Source organism: Strix uralensis, chromosome 2 (genome assembly GCF_047716275.1).
Source record: "Strix uralensis isolate ZFMK-TIS-50842 chromosome 2, bStrUra1, whole genome shotgun sequence".
Taxonomy (NCBI): Eukaryota; Metazoa; Chordata; class Aves; order Strigiformes; family Strigidae; genus Strix; species Strix uralensis.
In genome coordinates, this window is record NC_133973.1 from 89,743,130 (window position 1) to 89,766,249 (window position 23,120).

Below are 23,120 nucleotides of genomic sequence, written 5' to 3' on the forward strand. Positions count from 1 at the left end.
CAAAGGGAAAAAGAAACACCTAACTTCTCAAAAATGTTTTCCTAATGATCTGCAGCTAGACAGAAAATTTCTCAGCTCGCAGGCACACTAACTCTTCTCTCTATACAATAATATGATCTCCAGGGAAATGAGAAAAGTTTCTTAGGTTTTAAAGGCCATAATTTGTTCTTCATCTTGCACCAAATTTTGTGCAATAAAGATGTTTGAGCCAAAATGTTTCCTCCTTGAGAGAAAACAAAGACTTCACAAAAGTGTATGTTTATCTATGCATGTAAAAGTCTATATCCTTTTGCCAAAATCGTGTGCATGTTGCTAATGCATATACGGTGTAGGTGAGATCTACAGAAGCACAGAAATGCCTTTAAGGTACAAGAACTTTTGTTTTATAGCGCTTCCCAGCTGTGCAGGATTCTGCTGCATAAAAGCCGAGAGAAGTGCCCTTTCCATTAAAGTACCTTGTTTTTAACATGAAGACATGTTCTTCCTCCCATTTGCAAACTGTTCTTTCTCTGCTTAGAAAAGGCAGTTCTGGTTTTGTGGAATGGTTTTTTTTTCCTTGAGATAAAACCCTGTATTTTCTCTGTCGACTGCTAGAGGGCACTATGACTACACAAGTGAAACACAATAACTGAAAGTGATTTGCTCTCATTTCAACACTTATGTGATATTTTTCCTGTTTCAGTTCTCATACTAATATTTGCATTTCTTGCGGAAACCTGTATACATCCCTACCATGTCAGCAGAAATTCTGTTTGTGTGAACTGAAACAAAGTATCCCTCTTTGGATTTAGGTACCAATGATAAAACATGACTCAAGGTGTTTAAATCTGAATAAAACAGAAGAACATTTCTGAGTTGCAACAGGCATATATCCATCTCCTTTTCTGCTCTGGGAGTTGACATAGTTTTTGATAGATTACAGTTGAAGTTACAGAAAACTTTGGGTAGCTACATCCTGTTTATCAAAGCTTTTCATAAAAATCTTTTTTTATGTGTTTATGCTCTAGAATAGGGGATATGCAGTGAATGGAAAGCTAAAACTTACTGCTGGACAGTGGTGAGGGCAGAAATGGCAGACAATACTACATTTTTATATTGACTACAAAAGAAATTGCCAGCCTGACATGGCATGAAGAAATATCACCACTGTAGCCAGTTACCTTTGCTTTATGGTAGACTCATGTTAAATACATCAAAGAATTACTACTGTAGCTCCACCAACTAGTGCAGTGTAACTACATGAAACAATTTTTCAGCTGCAATATGAAATACTTGTTCATCCGGGTACTTCCGATACACTGTTAACTGTCTTGCCCAAGTGCATCGGGAAGCTACTGGTAGCCCATGCGTCTCTACACTTGGAACTCGGAACGTGCAAAGTCCATGCACATGAATCCCTTTTAGGCCAACAACGTGCAGAATGCACGTGACTCATTCTGTGGTGTTTTCCCTTTCATTAGCGTGATATAAGAAACTGCTGAGGTGCACAAATTTTGTTACGCTCCTCCTAACTCACAAATTCAGCTATGTAGAGATTATTATATGCTATCTTTTTTCTTGCAAGATGGCAGCTGTATTGCTGTCGCTTGTGGATAGACATCATAAAATCCTAGAAAACTTCCAAGAAGTTAGTATCTTTGAGTTCACTTAAAGATGGAAACCTCGCTTACCAAAAGTGATTGTGTGAAGAGAAGTTCTTGTTGAAAAAATTTGTTGGTTTTATTTATCACAATTGTCTGTTTGCATTCAGATCTGATAAATGATTAACATTTACCCACTGCTGCTCTCAGAGAGGTGTTGGATAATGTTTAAAATTATATATTCCCCATGTGCTATTTCTACCAGTTTGGTAGCAAATAGAAGAGACATACTACGTTCATATGTATTTTGTTACAATTTTTAATTATGTTTTTCCATCTGCATTCTCCATGGCAATATTTTACCTTAGAAAACAGAGTGGTATGATACCGCTTATTTATTTGCGAAGTTCTACAATCTTAACCTTTTTCATTGCTGGTGTTTTCAAAAGCCCCCCATAGACTGTACCATCCTGCATGTATAAGACAAAAAAAGTTGTGTAAAATTGCAAGTTTTATTAAAAACAAAACAAAACAGAAATATCCACTAAGCATTAAGCGAGCAGGTTTAGAAAACCTTGCTGCAGTATAGAATTGTGCAGTACACATGTTCACAAGGGTGGACTTTCTGAGTAATTGAAACCTTGACCATCTTTCAAACAAATTCTTACAGTGAAAGGAAATGTTATCTGCTCATACCTGAAAACTTTGCTTCCATGCATTATTTCAGGGATTGAATGGGCCTGGTTGTGGAACCATAACTGCTTATCTTCTGGAACCACCTTTTAAACAGGTCTTTCTACGGAGAGAATAGAAAACTTCTTTTGCTGCTATATCCAGGAGCACTTACTCAGTATCTTTCATGGGAAAAAAATAATGTCTACTTTTAAAATACAAAGTCAATAATTGGTGAATATTTGTTTCCAGTATTCAGGGATCTGAACACTGGAGGTCTTACAAGCTACTTCTGTTGGGGGTTTTTTTGCTGTAGTAAAATTTCATCAGCTGTTTTGCAAAACTACCTTTTGGATTCTGAAAAAGGTGTTTTCTGATTTTAGAGTTTGGAATTCTTTGTTCCAATAAGCAACATCCTGTACATAGTGTATTTAGATGTATTTAGATGGGAGTATTCTGTTACTGGAAAATGTAAAATTAAAGAACAAAGAGCAATAGCAGTAGCCTTTATGGTGGAAGAAGCTGAGAGATGGTTAATGCGCAAAGTGCTGGTCGGCAGACTTACTGCCTGACCTGAATTACAAAATAATTCTTCAATTAGAAATTATGTAAGGATATTGGCAGTATAGCAGAATGGAAGTGAGCACTTTTTTCTGTTGATATATAGTGAAAAATTAAGGAACATAAGTCACCATTAGAACTTCTTGATTTCTAACAGGTTAATGCTGTCTGTATTTGCAATTTTGTATTGGTGAACTTCCCACAATATTATTTGTATGTCTTCACTAAATTTATGTTTTGATAATTTTAATATTAAAATAATTTAAAATATTAGTTGTTTCTGTGTTGAACTATCTCTAAACATCCTTTCAAGTGAATTTAAAGTGCTATTTCTTTTCCATCCTCATTTACTGTAGTGCTTCCTGTACTGAAAATACTGATATGTTTGCTCTTGTGCTGGCCTTTCTCTTCAAATTTACTGTATATTGAATTTTTTGAAGACAGCTTGCCAGGAAAACACTGAAGAAACAGCTTTGTATTAGGGGAGTAAGTTATATAAACCGGAACCTGAAGTAATAAATAGATTAACCAGTAACATTCACTACACTGCAGTTTTTAAATGGCAGTATATTGTGCTACGATACTATCTGTAGATAAGCTTTTGTTAAACTTTTGAAGTAATTTGAGTAGGTAATTACTAGGGTTAGTAGTCTAAGGCAGGACTGATGGCAGCTTGATTGGCTGTAGCAGTTACTAAAGTTCACATTTTATGACCTCCTTAAAAATACTAATTTAGAAGCTTATGAATTACTCTCTGGAGTCACCCTGAATTAACAAATACTGAGCTATCTTTTAGCTTTTGAATCTTTTTGTGAAATAATTTCTGTGCACTACTGAACTTCATAGTGGTTTGCAAGAACTTATTTTCTAGATAAAGCAGTAGTAACTCTTTGATGGCCAGGACTAAGTTGTGCAAAATGTTCTCGTAAATAGTCTTGTTCCATGCCAGCATTAAAGATGACCCTGGCTGGTCGCTCCTGCCTATCCTTTGTGCTTGACACAGCAGGTATTTGTGTGATAATGTAGTAATCGAGGAGGTCAGCTATGCTTTTAAAAATGGGGTAATCCAATTGGTTTACCTTCCTAATCTACTTCACCAGGTGGCTGAAAAGATGTTAGTGGTGGGGGATGCTGGAGCAAGAGTGAGGAGCTGGGATCAGTAGAGCTCTTCATCCCACAGGTCTGGTTCAGCCTGAGCTGCTTCCATTGGAAACACCGGCACCAGTGTGCCATTCTCAATTATGTGTGTTTGGCTTCAACTTGGGTTTTCTCTTCTCTTCCTCTGATTTACAGGAGCCAGGACAAAACATTTAACAAAGCATTTAGTGAGCAGAATGTGGAAGCTGAAGCGCTTCCACAGAAGATCAGAAGAGCGATTGAGAACAGGAACTTTGCACTTACACAGGCTCCTCAGAAACACAAGGTTGTGATTCAACAGTGACCTGCTAAATTGAAAGCTGAATGGCCCTGCATTTGAGCTGACCCTCTGTACCCATTTGGAAGTCAGTAAAAAGGTAGTCTTAATAGCCTTATAAACAGGGACTTTGCTGTGGGAGCTCTGGCTCCCTTTGGCGTATCCCTCAGTGGTTCTGATGGAGGTGGGGGGGCAGGAAAGGCAATTTTGGATAGGTCAAGGATCATCCCCAAAGGAGGTGTGAGAAGCCTTGGAAGAATTTTGTCAGATCTTTTGCATCTTTGTTTAGCTTATTGTGAGTGTAGTAGTTTTCTGTCAAAGGCTGTGCGACTGTCAGGGCAGTGCTAATGCAGTAGCAGCAAGCTACTTAGGAGAGGCTTCCTCCTCCACTGTGCAGCAGGGCCACAGTGCCTGCACTTTCCATTGGTAGGAGAACTCAGATTTCCAGCTGGGTAAAACAGCCCTGGGGCTAGGCTGCATCAGGAAGAGATCATTGCCTCTAATGGATCTGTGCAGACAAGCTAAACCACTGGAAGGGAACATAGACAATTCTGATGGCATTTAGGGACCTTAACCAGTCAGGGAACCAAGCAAATAGGAAGAAAGCAGAGTAAGTATAGGGATATGCCATGCACTATAGGATTTGTGATTAGGTTAGACAGCATCAAGGCTGGTTTTGTTGAAGTTTGTTGGGTGTTGGTGAAATAAACTACCAATACTAAATTGCTAGAAGGTGATGCTGAGGCAGATAGAAGCTGAGGTTTCAAGTTCTTGGCCAAACAGTTGGTTACGTGCATGTTTCCTTTTCTGCAATCCACCCACTGTCTGCCACATCTGTGGGTAGTGTAATTTGTTGCAGAAGAGAAAAGACTTGCTATAAAAGATTTGGGAAATACTGCTAAACCCACAGGAGAGGGTAAGGAAATACTGGTTCTCTGCCTTGTGCTTTCACAGAGGCTTCCACCTGGAACTTTAAAGTAGCATCTAAAATGCCTAATAGTTTAGAAAAACCTCACTTTAGTGATTCTTTCTGGGTGGCTTAGGGATCGCAGAATTCAGTGTTCCCTATTATGAATCCCTATGAAATATGTTGTGTCATCAGTCAGTTGCTGTTTTGAAAGACTACTTTTCCACTCAGTGTTCAAACCTGTTTGTCCAAGTTAGGTAGATGAGCTTAAACAAGTAATAGATCTTTCCTGTTATTTAAATTGTTTAACCCTGTTGTCTGAGTGAACAAGTTAGAAAGCAGTTACATGAGCAACTTAATGGGCATATCATAATTTCACATGGGAATGATGATGAGTATTGTTCTGATATAGGAGTGGGGGATCCTCTTTGGTCATCATGGCTGTAGGATAAGCTGGAAGGTATGGGTCTAAACTCTTATGATTGCATTAATAAAAGCTTGTGTCAATTGAACCTTTAGAAGTAGACACTTTTGCAATGCAAAATGTTTCCATACCTAACTCCTTTTAGATACTTCTCCAGTTGTCCAAAGAATTAATGGTCCTGTCTTGCCCTTCTTTCTCTGAACAGATTGGGAACTGATCTGAACATTTGAAGTGTTAGGAGCTGTACCAAGTTGTTCTGTGAGAGAGGTTGTGTATGCTTTGATAACTGCTTCCTAAAATCAGGTAATCAAAAACATTCAAAATGAGAATATTAATATGAAAGGAAAGGTAGACTGTAATCTTACATCTTTGTTGGAGTCCAAAAATCACAACGAAAAGTAATTTTCTACTTTTATCTCCATGGATCCACTGGACAGTTTAAAGAGTTCTCAAAGCTGTCAGTAGCACATAAGCAAATCTCTAAAATATACCCAAACACCATATATACTGTTACTTGCAAAAATACACATTGCCTTTTGAAGAACTCCACAGTTTGTTTCCTTCCAAATGTCCAAGCAAAAAATGAGTAGTCTTCTCTAGCCACTCTGGTTAGTATTGTTCAGTGGTTATGGCAATAATGTGTTTGGAACCTTCAGCATGAATTCTTTTATATTGTTTACAAAGATGCTGAATGAAATTTTAAATGATGTGGGTATCTCAGGCCCTTCTGAATTTTATGGGAAATGTTTATGGGACAAAGGACACATGATTTCTTACAACTTGCACTTCTACCCCAACAGACAAATGAATAGTGAGAAGAGCCCATTGATGTTCTTGCACACCAACTGCTCCTCCCTGTACCACCTTGCCTGAAGATTTTGCAAGTTGGTAGACTGTGGTGACTTGTGAATGCCTTGATGTCATACAGTCATGCTGTGGTTTAGTCTGCTGCCTGTCCGGCACTATCACATTTCAGCGTGTCTTTGTAGCTTTTGCTTTTAGCAGAACTCACTGGAGACAGGTTATTTCAGTGTCTTGGTCCCGTGTCTGAATGCTGGTACTCAGACTCAGTCTACATCAATACTAGTAAATTAAACATGGCTGGGACTGTTCTCTGATGCTAAGGCCAACTGACATGGAACAACTCTCATGCACACTATTAGGCTTCAAAACAGGACAACCACATCCACTTTCTCTTCTGGGAATGGTCTCTGTCTTGGGATAGGTGATCCAAGTCTCTGCAGTGCTTAAGACCGAACAATTTAATAGTACTGACAGTAAAGTTGCAGTGCCTATGATACATACTGGACCTGTTTGTTTTACTAATTCAGGTGTTGTCTGGGTTGTGCAGCATTTTTAAATGCCAAGCTTTGTCCAACAGACGCAGGTAATGGGATCTAGTTCCACAGGTAGACAGAGGGGCCTTGAGGAAGATCTGTTCTTTGAAAAAATCAGTGACAATTGACAACACTGTTCTGCAAGGAATCCATCCTCTCTAGTGACAAATGTCACTAGGTAAAAGAGAGAAAGGGTACTTTAAAAAAAAATCCTAGTACATTTGCTAACATACACATAAACGGCAATTAGCAATCAAGAATGTATAGACCATAGTAACTGTTGGATTTAATGAGAAGTGTAAAATACATGATGGTTCTTGTGAGATACAAGTTAGAAGAAACCTTATTGAAGAAAATGAATAAAAATCTTATAGGCCATTATTTTCAAACTTCCCTATCATCAGTAAGGTTTGGAGATCTCTTGAACTATCCACTAAATATTATCAGCTGTGCTAAAAATTAATCTAGCAAAAATGCAGTGGGGTAATCAAAGGGGTAAGCTATGATGCTTTTCTGGCAAGCCTACCTATTGAATTGCAGTTTCCTATAAACTGGTGAAGGGGGAGCTATACACAGATAGTTCGTCCTTTAGCCCTTCGTGTGCAAGTATGCTTTCTAGCACAATACATCACCTTAATTATTATACCTTCTCCAGCAGGATAGAATTCTCTGAACAGATAATTTTTGTTGCCAAATTACTTGCACATACATTGTGAAAAAATTTTCTGTGTCTGTACATGTATTTTGCCAGCCATGCTCCCATCTGTCAAAGTAGAGTGAATGCTTTAATTGCCTAATGAGCTTTCAAGGTCTCCCATACAGGTACAAAAACACCACAGTGAGTTGTATAGTTACATGGAGGTGCATTAAGTGATTATTAGAGGTAGTTTTCCCAACTTTTGTATTCTAGTAGGCAACAAGCATGGTGAATTTAGTGAGATTATAAGCATGGTTATTTACTAGCAGAAGCTGATGTTTTTCTCCCCTCTATTTTTACATTTGAGGATAAAGTACAATTTATGTTCTGGGCATCATCTTGTGGAAGTTCTAAATCACTTCATGAGGCTTTCAGCCTGGCTTATGTCATTTATCCATCAGCACTCAGTCCATTTAATCCAGGCCTCTCAGCTGTACAGACCTAGCTCCTGTTGTGAGTGATCGGCCTGCTTGAGTGCTCCCAGCTTCTCCTGTCACATCACATTTGCATAAAAGAGGACGGATAACCAAATTTGAGCACACAAATGAAAATGCTAAGCGCTGAACCTGTCACAGTTGTTGTTCAACTAATTGTGAAAAATTTGATTTGCTGGCTTTTCACTGTTTATCATGTGGACCCCCTTCTCAAATTTGCCTTGGCTTCTGCTTCTGTACATGTAGCTTTTAAACTCTCTACACAAGCAGCCCACCCTGGGGATTACTTACCTCTCCTACCAGCTTTTAATGTTGGCTCATCTACTTGACTAAATTAGGCCACCATGGCAAACAAACACATAATTAAAAACCTGGGAAAGACAACTGCAGTTGCACTTCTTAAATTGATTTTGCAGTCTATTACTAGTATATGCCTTTGCATTTTGCCATTTTATCTTGTCCTCCTGTAAACCCTGAAAATGTCTTTGCTTTTGATTATATATAGGAGGAACATATATTATTTCAAAATGAAGACTAAGATTTTCTTCTCAAAAGGGAATAATAAATAAAAACACATTCTTATTTCTGGGTACTTTGTGGCAGCCTATTACAGAGGTGCTGTATTCATTTGAAATTATGATCCATTTTTGAACTGGCATTGAAAGCTCATGGATGAAGTATTGTTCAAATTATTGTGATTTTTCAAAATTCTGGGGTTTGACTTAGCTTTCCAAATGTACTTACAACTGTTGTCATGCTTCTATTTCAGATCACCTTCTCTTATCTGTATAATTTACACATCACTTCTTATAACGTATACCAAAAGGTCACCAATTAAAACAGTTGAATGTCATGCTGCATTTTTTGTGAGGGTAGAGGAGGTTCAGCCAAACTATTATCTATACAAAAATGCAAAAAAAATCATCTACATATCCAAGTCATCCATTCCTTTGGTATCAGTATTGTTATATTCTGAATGTCCATAACTATCATCATTTAAGAAGGTGGGTGATAACATGGACTTAGTGGATATAAATCTATAAAGACTGTTGGAAGCTTCTAAAAACAACCTGATAAGAAAAACTGGTATTTAGATGTATATACAAACAACTGATATTTTTCTAGCAGTTCTAAAATGTCAAAATCATTGTTTTCAAATGACAAAAATAATTTATCATCAGATATGACTGAAATATTGTTTAAAAATAAAATTGAAAACATTTTGCTTAAAATTCTTTTAAATTTCATTCTGTTGGAGAAGGGGGAAAGTCCCTGAAATGACCTTCATGTCAAGTGGAGTTCACTGACAGCAGTGGTAGTAATATGGTGTAATCCCTTTCATAAACTGATCAAGATGTATCTTAAAACTGTAGGATATTTTCATCCATTTCTCTGATAAGGTTGTACCAAAAAAAGTAATTTTTTTTTTTCTGATTATTAAGAACGATGTAATTTGTAGCCTAAACTGACTTGTATCCAGGTTTAACTATGGTTAGCTGTCCTTTGTTTTAAATAGCTTTTCTCCCTTCTGATGTTTACTTCCTTGATACATTCATGAACAGCTGTCATGTCGTCACAGCCTTCATTTTACTAGGCTAAATGGGCTGAACTGTTAAAGGGCTTTGACAAAGTCTGATGTATTTAACTGCAGCTATTTAAGATATTAACATTCACAGCTCTGCATTGGAGATCACTGTCCTTTACTTCTCCATTAAATTTTGCTCTTTTCCTCATTTTTATGACTGAATTCTACTGTCATTAAAAATGCAGCTGGAGAAATAATTCGTGCTGTACTCTATGCTCACTACATTTTACTTGTTTGTGATCACTTGAATATTATTAGTTTCCTTTTTCACATCCTTCTTTCACATCATACTACTTTATCTTCTTCCTCATTAACAGCTCTCCAAAGTTGGCCTCATTTCGTGTCCTCTTTCTCAAGTTTGCCAATGAATTACTCTAAACGCACAAATCATCTTTGCAAAAGAAAGTATTTGGAAAGGAGGGATACAGACATGTTTGGAAGAGACTATTCATTGGCATGTCAGGCCCACAGCATCAAACTGAGGAGCAACAGAAATTCAAGAAATGAGTTAGCTAACAAAAAACTTAATTCTGTACTGACAAGTTGCAACTACAGTGCCAACAGGTTTGATTCTGAAAATCAATGAAGTAGCTGCTCTTGGTCCAGACCAAAAAGATGTCTTGTGGATTTCCAGAATGTTGTTACATCTCTTAGGTTACTCTGAGTAACCTTCAACAAGATGTTCCATAGTGAATCTAATATTTCCTCCCAGCTTCTCCCACTTGCAAAATACATCCCAATAGCTGAAATGTCCTGAGATATCTTTGTGATCAAAGAGGCAGAAGAAGATTTAGCTACTAAAGAAAACTGGTACCATTTTCAAAACCAATTTTCTTCCTATAGAGAGAACAATAAAAATTCCTTAGTTACCCTGTTCTTCAACATCAGGGTTAATACCTATTGACAAACTGTTACTTTTTCTTACCATGCAATGATTTCATCTGGAAATCTCATAGATATGTTAAAGCTGGTAGAACTGAATTAAATATTTAGGCTCATGTGTCATATTGGTCATGGGAAGAACTATGCTTACAGATACAATTCCTGCTTTGTTTCTAACTTAACTTTATCGAACATGTAAAATTTATTGTTAAATCCTGGGATTTTTTCATTTGTTAAAAATACAATCCTCATCCCTTGTTGTACCTCCTTTACCTCTCTCTGAACTGAGTTATAGGTATTGTTAGATTTATTCTGAAGTAGTGCAAGAAGAGAACAACCACAACAGCCACAAAACCAAATATCATCTCTCAGGTTAAGTTTTGCAGTCAAAATACCTGACAGTAGGATTTAAAGGCAGTTTTTGAAAAGGGAAATTAGATTCTAAAATGTCTTCATTAAGTTTATCTGTGTCCTAAGTAAATATGAACATGCAGTTTTCCAAACTGGGTTCCTGAAGTAAATGCCTGATTTATAATTTCAGAAACTACTCTGCAAAATTTCTTCAGGTTCTATATCCTTATCCATAAAATGTTTTGTGAAAAACAACAGAGTCAGGGCAAGGAATGTGTTTAAAATTTTGAACAAGTACTAATGGAAAATGTTTTGCCATATTCCCTCAGCTCTAATAAAATGTACACTTTCCATTTATCCTTCAACCTAGATATCTATTGATGTTTGATTAAAAACAATCTCCTCTGCTTCTGTAAGTACCTTTGTGTAATTCATGGGGATTTTCTCATTTTCCCAGGTCTGCTTGGGTAAATAAAGGTTTCTCCTCAGCTCAGTCTCTTAGGTTGGGTGTTAGAATAAACAAACTTCCAATAACTTGCTTTTTATTTTGCTTTAGATTGCTGACTTCATCAGCATGTAAGAGAGACAACTGCTTCATCTCTCCCTATATTTTATGATACAAAGCTGACCCCCTTCCCATGAGTTTAGCTCTTGACTATAGCTAAATGCAAAAGAATAAGCACACACAGAAAGGATTAGCAGGTTGCACATACACATCTCCATGTTCTGTGGGTATATACAAAGAAAGACATATATTAAATTGCCTATTCTTCTTATATAAAAAAGAAAACTTATTTACCCTGTGGGTAAAATGTGTGTTGACCTACTGCATTACAGTATAAGCATGAACAAGGTTACTTTTTCCCCCTTTCTGCTAAATAATAAGGCAACTCATGCTGAGGGTGCACTTAAACTATACCTATAACTCTTGGAAATTCATAGATCGTAAGGCCAAATGGGACCATTATGATCATCTTGCCTGACCTCCTCTATAGCACAAGCCATAGGGTTTCGACAACATAACAGTATTTGTAATTTCATATGCATTAGAATGCTATTTATAGGATATGTATTGTATTGAAATGGCAAAATATTCATTGCTGTGAAATTCTGCTAGATAATTTTACTACTGTAGTGGCATCTATAGGATTCTCAGTTGGTACTTATTAATAATAAAAAAATTCAAACAATTTCAAGTAATTTGCTAAAATTGTGACTATATCTAATAAGCAGATTGCTTTGGACAACAGCTACACAACCATATATTTAATGTAAAAATACAACAGATACAAAATAATCCAATTTATTTATTAATTACCAAATACTGTAGAATCTGAAGTCTAATTAAGAAAAGAAAAATGATGACTAACTGATGCACTAACTGAAGTATTTTAGCAAGAATAGAGGAAACTTAAACAAAATTGGTGCACCTTGCACAAGGCTTACTCTTGTCCTGTGTTAAAGCTCTTTTTCCTTTGGACTAATATCAAGAACTATGGTGCTTGATTTTCATGGAACTACTTCTATAAATGACTGCTACAAATAGAAACCGATTTTAAATGGTGACTAGGGCAGAAGTAGACTTCTGCACTGTTACACAAGTAAAGCAAACTAAACTTTCTCCCCTGTCTTGCATTGCAAAACTATCACCCTTCCTTTATATGAGCAAGTATATGTAAAATTAATATTTCCCCTTTTTTTCATAAATAAAATCATTAGTCCTCAAGTTTCATTTTCTACCTATCTGAAAACCAGAAAATGTTCTCTGCCTATTCTATAGGAGTCACTAGTGAAATGTACTACATTGAAAAGTCTTAAAGGTCCCAATCAAACCAAATCAGCTTCACTACTCAAATCTTGGAAAAAGATATTATGCCTGATTTTTAAAGATAAGAATCCAGATATCTCCCATGTTTGTATTTGCTGCTGGGAAGGGAGCAATAAAAGGGCAATTAGCATTTCTACTGATCATTGGTTAAAATGATTTAACCCACCTTTTAGCAAAGTAATAAAGATCCTTGAAGTAATTACATCATTTTGTTAAATGCTAAGAATGATGAGATAAAACAGCATGGATATCATTGGTCAAAGATGCTTATCTGTGCATATTAAAAGCTTTTAAACATGTTCTTGTAGAAAGTCTATGTCATTCAGATTAAACCCTCTTCTCACAGTTTTCTCTAAAATTATACAAATTTAAAGTCATATATGAACAACACTGCCTTAAAAAAAGCAGATAGAAAACCAAATATATCACTTAACAGAAACTTTCAGCAATTAGTTATTAGTAAAATAACCTGATTTTGTAAAATCTGAAATGCTTTGTTCAGAGAGTCTCCCTGTTATGCAGAAGCTTTGACAAACTTGTGACAAGTGCAGGAGGAGGACTGTGTCTCAAGGTTTGCATTTTGATCCACTTTGAGTAAATTCTCCAAGAGCGTAGATAGTTACAACATTTAGCTAAAAAAGGTTTGTTTAAAAACAATTTTTAAAGATATTTCAATGGAGGGAAAGAGAGCAGGGATGAAGAGACCAATTAACCAATTTTTCTTGGCCTTTCTCTCATGCACAGACACATTCTGTACAAACCCCTGTTTTGATGTATTATTTTAATTAATCCCAGTCTTTTGATTTCTGCAAAAAGAAGGTTAGCAAATGTAACAATGCTCGAGAGTTTCTTTATCGTAAAAGACACATAATTTCAAGCATTTAATAAGGTAGATTTATTCTGGGTAGTTTAGTTTGCACATTCACTCAAACAGCCCTCCCCAAAGACAACATTAAAAATGTGATTAGTTAGCTGCCATCAATAACACAAAATAGGAAAACACTCTCTGAAGGGACAGCTTTGTGGAGGGCACTGCACAGTGTGTAGTAAAAATATATGGCCTAATAAGTTTACATTTGCAGGCTCATTTGTTAAAACTCTTGAATTTCTAATTTGTGTCGGAAAGATAAATGGATGGGGCCTCAGTAAAGTGTGAGATTAATACTGATGGATGGGGATTCAGATTTTTGCTAGCCTCTTACTTCTGTACAACCCAGTAGGCAGTTTATGGGGAAAACCAAATGTAAATAAAAAAGAGGACATTATTTACCTTGGTCAAGGCCAATTACCAGTTATATTGTTCTTTTCAACTTTATTGTTTGAATGTAAATTATCCTTATCTAATTATTGTTTAATGCATTTTGGTAATCAAGCCCTTACAAAGTGTAATTAGATGCTAAAAAGGACAGGCACCCGATGGTTACTTTGAAACACTGCAAATAGTCAAATGGTAGAAATGGAGGCCGCTGGGACCTTTAGGGGTGTAAGGTGGAAGAATAATAATAAAACATATTATATAATAAAAACTGCCTTATACCTGAATCAAAATACTCACATAAAATGAAAATGAGCTGAGGTTAATAAGAATAATAAAATAAGTGGGATCTGCATATGCTGTACACAGTTGATTTCAACAGCTTTCCTTCCACATGCAGTGCCAGGGCAATGCTATGACAGTGCTGTAGAGACAGACAGTAGAGGTGGCAGTGGTATTTCTTACCTGTCTGGCAGAAGGTACCTCTGAACTTGGATGAACTTTACCAACATAGAGAAAGAAGTTCTTAAGTTCTAATAAAGTAAGTTGCCAGATATCTTTTCAAACTAAAATACAAACATAAACATGGCAGAAAGGCAGGCATTAGTAAAGGAATAAAAAAAGGGACACTTCAACATGAATGAACAAAACAAATGTCACTGCTATTACACTTCTGTATGTATAATACCTTTAGATCAAAGTTAATCCATAAATCTTCAATATTTGTAAAACAACGTGTATTGAAATGTCAGTACAGGTTTGTAGGGGTTGCCAAATCTGGCAGCCCCATAGAGATGAGGCTGCCACAGCTTCAGGCACCCAGCTCCGACCAGTGACGAGACTGGGGATGTACTCCCCGTAGGCACACGCATGAATGCATGTGTACAGTACATATGTATAAATAAACACACCTGTCCGGCCACGCAAATCAACATGGACAGACAGATGTGAACACAAACAGCACTCATGGCTTCATCTTGTTCTCTCTGATTGGGATGAAGGCCTGCTTGTGGGAAAAAAATATATATTCAATATGGATCTCTTCAGTAGCTGGGTTCAGACACACAGCCTGTCCAGTAAATTAGATCCTCTTGTGGAGACCCACACATGGGTCTCTCAGCCAACCCCAAGCCCCAGGATCTCTCCAGCAGTCAGTCAGGACTCTCCTGGTGCTTCCAGTAGCCCCCTCTTCCCATGGCCTTACCCTGAGACACCCCCTGGCTCCTGGGCCACTTTGCCTCCTCACCAGCTAGTTCCTCCCTGGCACATCCTACAATAAGTCCTGTGCAATCCCAAAAGACTTTTCCCTTGCATCCCATAAGATGCCTCATGCCCCTAGGCAGTGACCGCCCTCAGTCCAAAGGGTGCTCTGGAGAGCTGCTTCCTTTGACTTGTGGTGATGGGTTTCACCCCAGGGACTCACATTTCTCCTGTGACAGGACTGAAAGTCGCTAGGCAGGATTTTAGTTGGGTTACCCCACTTACCATTGCTCATCTGTGCACCTGTGTGTCTGCGGAGATGAGATTTTTATCACCTAATCTAGCACAGACTAGTACCTTGATGAGCTATATACTTACTGAATTTGAACTGCCATCTTTAAAGAAGAAGGCAGAGATAGAGCTGGGATTTGTAGGGAAAACTGGTGTCCTGAAAAAAAGGACAGTATCAAAATTGTCTGTTTAAGCACCTGCAACTTACAATGTGGTTGCAGTCAGAAAAGTGACTTACATCTGTTTTTTCCTTTATGGAATGGATGTTTTCTTGAATTCATATACTTCCTCCAACACTAGTGGCATTTCAATATTTTTTAATCTGTGTTGCAAAATAAATATAATTATAAAACTTGAAGGCAGGTGCTTCTTCAGTTTCAGCATCATCAATTGCAATTTAAATTGAATTATTACTGTAGGTACTTCAACCTGTAGCCTTACTCCACAGCTACAAGGTTCAGGGTATCAGTGCTCTGTGAACCATAAGAATGAAGTCCGAGGTCTAGCTTGCTTGCTTTCATTAAGAAAGGGAGTTCATTTTCTTCATAGCAGCCCATATGGTGCTGTGTTTTAGATCTGTGACCAAAACAGTGTTGATAACTCACCAGTGTTTTAGCGCTGAACAGTGCCTGAACAGCTTCAAGGCTTTCTCTGTTTCTCACTGTCCCCCCTCCACAGCCACACCAGTGAGTAGGCTGGGGGTGGGCAAGAGGTTGGGAGGGGACACAGCCAGAAGGGCTGACCCCAACTGACCAAAGGGGTATTTAATATACTATATGATGTTGTGCTCAGCAATAAATCTGGGGGAGTAGTCTTTCCACGGTTGCTCAGAGACTGACCAGGCATCAGTCTGCTGATGTAAGGTAATGAATGAATGATTGCCTTTGTGTCACTTGTTTTGGGTTTTTTCCTTCGTTTATTAAACTGTCTTTATCTCGACCCATGGGTTTTCTCTAGTTTCTATTCTCCCAATTCTCTCCCCTACCCCACTGCAGGGTGAGTGAGCAGCTGGTGGATGCTTAGTTGCACCATAATAGGTGTGACAATATCTTGCCAAAATAAAAATAAAACTGAAAAATATGTCCTATACAGACAGATGTAAGCAGTTCTTAGTCTAGTAAAAAACCAAAAGAAGGTGGAATAGTGATCTGACACAGTCTACATAAAGAAAACACTATTCAAACCCTGTGGGTAAATTTTAACAAGGGTAATTTAGACGATTCACTGTTATGTGACATTCTTAAATTAAGATTTGATGTCTTCTTAAAAACAATGCTCATCCAATTCTCTGTTGAGAGAACATCCATACCCATGCTCCACTATTGCACACAAGCATTTTCAGCTCATGAGCCTGGAGTTTTGGAATAACATGCCTCTCTGCCTGTTTTGCACTCAGGACATAAAAGGGCAGGAAGCATCTTCTTCCTGCAACTCTTTTCTATCTAAATGCTGTGCTGTAAATCAACCATAAATTACTGTACATGATGTAGAAACTACTGACTGAAGTTCTATTGCTGGTATTAATATACAGGTCAGAATAGATGTGTTTATGCCCCTTCTTACTACTTTTGCAAACTCTAAATCTGAAAATGGATAGTAATGTCTTATAGACTCAGATTATAACTGCAGAAAACTGACAGCTGTTATTATACAAGTTTAGCTCTAGTTTCTGTACGACTCATACATTGGCATGAGTGCATGTTTAAATGCATGTTTATTTGAAAAGGTCACAGAATAATCATGATGCTAATGTCATAACAGCCTTTTTGTTGTGAATAAAGCTATTACTTTAACTGACTGCAGCTCTACGTTGTGGCTAGATAAAGGATCCATTTGTATTACAGAAGCTCACGGCTTGAAATTTGAATTTCATCACTGGAAGCAATTACAGTATCAGTGCAGTCTCTGCACGTAATCCCTCATTTAGTAATTTAATTAAAAACAAGTAGTACCATGAGCACCAGAACTAATAAAGCTTAGTTTCCAATAGAACTGTGTCACAGGGTTGATTGACTTTAAACTGAGCTACGAGGAAACTTCACTGTGAGTCCCTCCTCTGTTTCTATTATTCCAGAAAATATCTAACTTCTAGTTCAAAAACATTACACATTTTGTATCTTCACTGTTCCTGACATGGTACAGAGTTGCAAGAAGGAAGTAAGTTTGGTTGGGGCAGTCGTGGCAAGAAAAGGCTTGTCAGAAAGAACTGGGCACCCAAAAATCCGACAACCACTGCTTCAGCACAACTGCTTGCTTATGATGGAGAAACAATGTATTTGTGGGCTAAGTGTGTTAAATCTGGGGCATGACTGACAAAGAATAATGGAACAGTAGCAGGGAAGTTCACAGACCAAAACATTCTATTATACTTAAGTTTCCATAAAGGCAAATGACAAATCTAGTGTCTTTCTTCCTTCTTCTCCCCCTATAAAGTTTTGAGTTATCATTCTTCCTGTATTGGAAAGAACAGGTATGAGAGGAAAGAGTTCAACAGGCTGAAAACAAGGGAAATTTAAGAAGTGTTCAAACAGGCTTATTGCAAGTCTGAGTCAGCAGACCTTCAACATCGACTATGCCTGATTTCTAAATTCTCAAGGTGAAAACAATGCACCCAGTAGCATATTCTCTTTTGAACAAAGTTAAATGCCTTCATTTCCTCTGTTGAGCAGTCAATATCTGTAATCTATCAGAGTTTGGGGGATTTATCAAAAATAACTATATTCCTGCACACTGGAAAACTGACTCTTTTTTTAAAAAGTGTTTAGATGCACAGCAGCCTGATTCTTTTGAAATTAATCCCTGCTTAACTTGAGAGAAGTGAAAGCAAAAATAATCTGTGTATGTACACGTGAGCAGACTGTTTTTGTCACATACTTAGCTAAGAAATTTATTTAAACTAATAGCTAATACCATCTCCTGCATGGTAATGGATTTAATGGATTCAATTCAACAGTGTTGAATTGTCTCAACACTTAGAACAGGAAGAGTATTGGTTTATTTATTTACAGTTATTTTATTTACGAAGAGAAAATATACAAAAATGTTGTCAGAAGCCTGGCTACTTAGTTATAACTGACTTGGTTATTTTTAAAACATTCATTCATGGCCTTTTTTAAAAATGATTAATTCTTGGTGCTTTGCTTTGGCATGAAAGATTCTATATAAGAACAAGTGCAGGAAAAATTGTGACAATAACCAAACAGGTTGAGCTTGGATCACTGTAGGCTGTGCAGCTTGAGGTTTCTCCTGCAAAATGGCTGAGGTAGAACACAAGTAATAAAGACTGGAGGTGTAATAGCAAAGTTAATTTCAGATGCTCTTGTGATTTCATAGAAAATAAATTTATTGTATAATGATTGTGTTGCCCTTCTGACAGAGCAGAAGTTCAGCAAAGGTTGTTCTGAACTGTGGTGACAGTTGGGTTTCTGTGTGGCACTCAGGTGTACACCACATAACGTTGTGGTGAAAAAGTCTGCACTGTGCAGGATCAATACAGAGCCAGCGGTGAATGTCCTGGAAACTGGACAGTTACTCTTAATAAAAATTGTCAAAATTGAGGGTATAACAAGTAAGACAAAAGAGACATAGACTTGGCCTCCATTAAATACAAGAAAAGGGGAAGGTTTTGAGAGTTAAGATATATAATGTAGTGAATGCAAGTTTTCAGTGCAGTTTTTCAGCCACATTGAAACACGTGTCACGTACACATTGGACATGTATTCAAACCAGAGACACCATACCATAGCTTATAGGAAGTGATGTGACAGCTGGTACATTGTGTTTGGCTCTGTTGTCTCCATCACTAAAGGATGTTAGAAGAAAAGAGGTAGCTCAACATGCATCTGCCTGTTTATATACCAGATCTTACTGAAAAGCCAGAAGACAGAGGCTGGGAGAACGACCCCCCCACAATCCAGGAGGAGACAGTCAGTGACCTACTGCATCACATAGACATACACAAGTCTATGGGACCAGATGGAATACACCCGAGGGTGCTGAAGGAGCTGGTTGGTGTGCTCACCAAGCTGCTTTCCATCATTTACCAACTGTCCTGGCTGACCGGGGAGGTCCCGACAGATTGGAAACTGGCCAATGTGACGCCCATCTATAAGAAGGGTCAGAAGGATGATCCGGGAAATTACAAGCCTGTCAGCTTGATTTCGGTGCCCGGGAAGCTGATGGAGCAGCTCATCCAGAGTACCATCATACAACACATGCGGGACAACCAGATGATCAGGCCCAGTCAGCATGGGTTTATGAAAGGCAGGTCCTGCTTGACAAACCTGATCTCCTTCTACGACAGGGCGACCTGCTTATTGGATGAGGGAAAGGCTGTGGATGTTGTCTACCTTGACTTCAGTAAGGCCTTTGACACCCTTTCCCACAGCATTCTCCTGGCAAAACTGGCTGCTCGAGGCTTGGATGGGCACACGCTTTGCTGGGTAAAAAACTGTCTGGATGGCCGGGCCCAAAGAGTTGTGGTGAATGGAGTTAAATCCAGTTGGTGGCCAGTCATGAGTGGTGTCCCCCAGGGCTCGGTTTTGGGGCCACTCCTGTTTAACATCTTTATTGATGATCTAGATGAGGGGATCGAGTGCACCCTCAGTAAGTTTGCAGATGACACCAAGTTGGGTGGGAGTGTTGATCTGCTCAAGGGTAGGGAGGCTCTGCAGAGAGATCTGGACAGGCTGGAGCGATGGGCTCAGGCCAACTGTAGGAGTTTCAATAAGGTCAAATGCTGGGTGCTGCACTTCAGCCACAACAACCCCCAGCAGCACTACAGGCTTGGGGAGGAGTGGCTGGAGAGCTGCCAGTCAGAGAGGGACCTGGGGGTGTTGATTGACAGGTGGCTGAACATGAGCCAGCGGTGTGCCCAGGTGGCCAAGAAGGCCAATGGTATCCTGGCTTACATCAAAAATAGTGTGGGCAGCAGGGACAGGGAAGTGATCTTACCCCTGTACTCGGCACTGATGAGGCCGCACCCCAATTACTGTGTTCAGTTTTGGGCCCCTCACTACAAAAAGGACATTGAATTACTCGAGCGTGTCCAAAGAAGGGCAACGAAGCTGGTGAAGGGTCTGGAGCACATGTCGTACGAGGAGCGGCTGAGGGAACTGGGGTTGTTTAGTCTGGAGAAGAGGAGGCTGAGGGGAGACCTCATCGCCCTCTACAACTACCTGAAAGGAGGTTGCAGAGAGCTGGGGATGAGTCTCTTTAACCAAGTAACAAGCAATAGGACAAGAGGGAATGGCCTCAAGTTGCAGCAGGGAAGGTTTAGACTGGATATTAGGAAGCATTTCTTTACAGAACAGGTTGTTAGGCGTTGGAATGGGCTGCCCAGGGAGGTGGTGGAGTCCCCATCCCTGGAGGAGTTTAAAGAGTCAGGTCGACATAGCGCTGAGGGATATGGTGTAGTTGGGAACTGTCAGTGTTAGGTTAATGGTTGGACTGGATGATCTTCAAGGTCTTTTCCAACCAATACCAAGAAATTGTTGGTATCAAGGCTTGCCAGAACAAAACAGTGTGAATATTTACTAGTGGGAAAAAGTACAAACACTCTAGAAACACAAGAAATGACAACAGTTCAAAGTTAAGTGTAAAATAGTCATTAATTTAAACTTTAAATTTAGAGAGAAAACTGTTCAGCATGCTTTTTTGTTTGATTTAAATCTAGTGCTAATGAATCTTTTATTCTAGACACTTGAGATAACGGTTACTAATTACAGAGTTTTATTTGGAGATGCCTCCAAAAATGTTTCATTTCTTAGTCTCTTGAGACAATTGCTTCTGGTAAACTTTTATTGATGATAGCACATTGGGACCAAAACTACACATCCACTAAGTCTGTTATTTTGTAATATAATTACAACTCTTGAAAAAATAATTGAAATGACGTTCATATTGATATTCATGTTCCGAAAGGCATATATTCAAGTCCATATATATTCAACAAAGGATGCAGGCACATCTTTACCATTATACATGGATTTTAACCAGTATTGATTTCTCCAAGATTTAAACAGATTCTTGAGTGCTTTGCTGGTAAGAGCCTTAACAGAAGCTTTCTTTCTAGCACTAACAATATCACAAATGTTGCATTTTCAATCTATTAACCACAATTAATAACAAGTTTTAGTGATGGTGAATGCATGTTTTCAGACCTGACAAGGCAGAATTGTGTATCATTCTGTATACGTAATTCTAGTCTTGCTTGCATGGTTTTTAGAAATTGTTTATTAAAATCAATCTCTACCTGTTCACTGCGTGACTGATCAAATATGTAGTTCTTCAGATTAGTTTGAAAGAAACAAATTGTATTTTGTATTACATCATTTTAAAATTCCCTAAACCATCTATAAGAGCAAGCCATTTAAATGGGATACCACAGATACAGAAAATCTGGTTTTCCATTAAATAAAATAGTTCACATTTTTATGAATTATTTCTACACTACTTTATTCAATGAAACCACAGTACACCAAGACATTCAACTGCAGAAAAAAATTTCCACCCTATCCTTACAATTTAGATGAAGTCATGTATCTAAAACTCATCAGACACCAGGCTATGTCAAGTGTGAGTTTATAATTAATTGTTTTTGCCTAATTCAACAGTATTTTTAAAATCAAATTATTCAGAAATAAAACCACCCTTTTCCTTGTTTTCTTCTTTTGTTGGCACCCACTGTTACATTTTCACAATATTCTCCAGATGTCATCCATACTGAGAGTTTCAGCTCTGGTAGGACTTTTAAGTACACCACTCTTCCACTCCAGTAAAATTTTAGTTCTGTTTTCTCCCATGCACTGTTCAGCAATCACTTGGGGTCAAGGAGCTCAGCTGTTTAGTACTGTACATCACAAGCCTCTGCAATAAAACCAGTAACAACCAAGGCCTTTCAAGAAATTCCTTTCCAGAAATTGCAAAGTCAGTGGAAACTCCCGTTGCAAATAATGCCATTGCAATTCACAAGAAGTAACGGTTTCTACAGAGCCCACAAGCTGACCGCATATTCCTGAAATTCATTAGTTTCCTAGCTACCTCTGTACACAGAATTGGCGAGTATGTATGTCCTATTTATAAAGGCCTCTCGCTGCAGAAGCTCAGCTCTTTTGTGTAGCCTGAATATGGCTTGAGGAGACTTGCTTTAGGCTCTTGCCTTAAAAGTGTATCACCATACAGAGCTTCAGAGTTGCATCAGAAATGTGTGATGAGGGTCTGTAGGTTTATGAGTTTCAGCAACAGAAGAGGCAGGAGTGGGCAGGTACAATGATCCCGGCTTTCCTGGATGCCTGAATGGCATGTTCCTGAAAGCTGGGTATCCTTCTCAAAAGTTAGATGGATTAAGTAGCAGAACTGAAGCTGGCTGGTTACATTGTTCTTCATGAATTTTATGCAGAACAGGTGTAAGTTCTGTAATAAATCCATGTGCAATTGCTTTCAACTCTTCTCCAAGCGGATGACATTCCTGTGTATGTTCATCCACACTTGCAGCTCAGATGGATCACTGCGTTTGACATTTCAAAGACTAAAAATGATCTAAAAAATAAACACACTGCAATAATTTTGAAGGCTGATCAGCCTTTTAATGTGGTGTCAGTTGACTGTTATTTTGTAAATTAGGCAGCGATTTGATTCTTTATCAATTTTTAGTGGTGTTTAACATCACCTAACTCATGAAGAAGTCAGCATCGGTAGCCTG

General features: G+C 38.2%; 1 protein-coding gene across 10 annotated transcripts in view; it reads left to right on the forward strand.

Annotated features, from left to right (window-relative positions):
• RBM26 (RNA binding motif protein 26) overlaps positions 1–11,251 on the forward strand; it is a 74,244-nt gene extending 62,993 nt beyond the window's left edge. For 4 of the 10 annotated variants that reach the window (XR_012627614.1, XR_012627619.1, XR_012627620.1 and 1 more), the window contains 3 exons: positions 3,170–4,327; positions 5,764–5,861; positions 6,359–11,251. The gene's annotated coding sequence lies outside the window, so the exon portion shown is untranslated. The remainder of the gene's footprint in view (positions 1–3,169; positions 4,328–5,763; positions 5,862–6,358) is intronic. The other 6 variants (XR_012627617.1, XR_012627621.1, XR_012627623.1 and 3 more) reach the window with 4 other exon arrangements.
• The last annotated feature ends 11,869 nt before the right edge of the window (positions 11,252–23,120 follow it).